Consider the following 1,665-nt stretch of genomic DNA (forward strand, 5'->3'; position numbering starts at 1 on the left):
CGAATCCACTTCCTGATACTTTCAGTCCTCTTGTTTAGCTCCAGAAATAACACCAAGTCCTTCCTTACCCTTTTAGAGCTCCATAACACCTAATAATACTCCAAATGCACAAATGTATGCAATGCATGCTTCTAAACAGCCTAAGTATATATTTGGACATAAATGGCTATAAAACCTAAAGAATCATTTCTATATGATGCAAAACATGAACTAAACAAGGCCTTAAATATGGTAAAATATAGTAACATCAGCAGGATATGGAGGCGTTGGTAGGTGAGATTAGTGCATGGAGGTTGTGTGCTATCCCACAGGAAATTTTGGGTTTGGAGGAAGCTGATCGAGCGGATTTGTTGAGCAGGGTACGGATAGCTCAAGAGTGTGATGAGGTCTGTGTGCCCAAGGGTGATGTTTTGAGGCAGGAGATACTGAGAGAGGCTCATTCAAGCAAGTTCTCTATTCATCTAGGAGCGACCAAGATGTACCGTGACCTCAAGCGGTATCATCACTGGGTCGGGATGAAGAAGGACGTAGCCGACTGGGTTGCGAAGTGTGATACTTGCCAGCTAGTGAAGGCTGAGCATCAGGTTCCGGGTGGATTATTGCAGAGTTTGCCCATTCCAAAGTCGAAGTGGGATATGATCACGATGGACTTCATGGTGGTATTTCCTGTGTCGAGGACGTTTGATGTGATTTGGGTCATTGTGGACCGTTTGACTAAGTCTGCGCACTTCCTATCCATCAAGAAAACTGATGGAGCAACGATTTTGGCCAAGAAGTACGTGAGAGAGATAGTCAGATTGCATGGTGTGCCTGCTAGTATTGTGTCTAATAGATATTCAAAGTTCACCTTGGTGTTTTGGAGAGCATTTCAGGTAGTGATGGGCACTAAGGTGCTTATGAGTGCAGCCTATCATCCTCAGACGGACGGCCAGTCGGAGAGGACGATCCAGATTTTGGAGGATTTACTGAGGATGTGCGTGTTGGATTGGGGTGGCCATAGGGCAGATCATTTGAGCTTGGTGGAGTTTGCTAACAACAACAACTACCAGGCGAGTATGGGAGGCCGTGTCGTACACCGTTATGTTGGACTCAGGTGGGGGAGAAGAGCATTTATGGTGCGGATTTTGTTCAGGAGACCTCGGAAAAGATTCGGGTTCTGAGAATGAACATGAAGGAGGCTCAGGATCGGCAGAATAGCTATGCTGATAAGAGAAGGAAGGATCTTGAGTTTCAGGTTGGTGATAAAGTGTACCTCAAGATGGCCATGTTGCAGGGTCCGAACAGGTCATTGTCAGAGACTAAGCTGAGTCTGAGGTACATGGGTCCATTCAGAGTAGTTAACCGGGTGGGACCAGTGGCATATCGGCTAGAGTTGCCTGAGGTTATGTGTGCGTTCCACAAGGTATTTCATGTGTCGATGCTGAGGAAGTGTCTTCACGAGGGTGATCAGTTGTTGGCTAAGATTCCTGAGGATCTTCAGCCCAACATGACCTTGGAGGCGAGACCGTTGAGGGTCCTCGAGAGGAGAGTCAAGGAACTTCGGAAGAAGAAGATTTCTTTGATGAGAGTCCTGTTGGACTGTGATGGAGTAGAGGAGCAGACTTGGGAGCCCGAGGCAAGGTTGAAGGCAAGGTTTAAGAAGTGGTTCGAGAAGCAGGCCGCGAC

Source organism: Camelina sativa, unplaced genomic scaffold (genome assembly GCF_000633955.1).
Source record: "Camelina sativa cultivar DH55 unplaced genomic scaffold, Cs unpScaffold00694, whole genome shotgun sequence".
Classification (NCBI taxonomy): domain Eukaryota; kingdom Viridiplantae; phylum Streptophyta; class Magnoliopsida; order Brassicales; family Brassicaceae; genus Camelina; species Camelina sativa.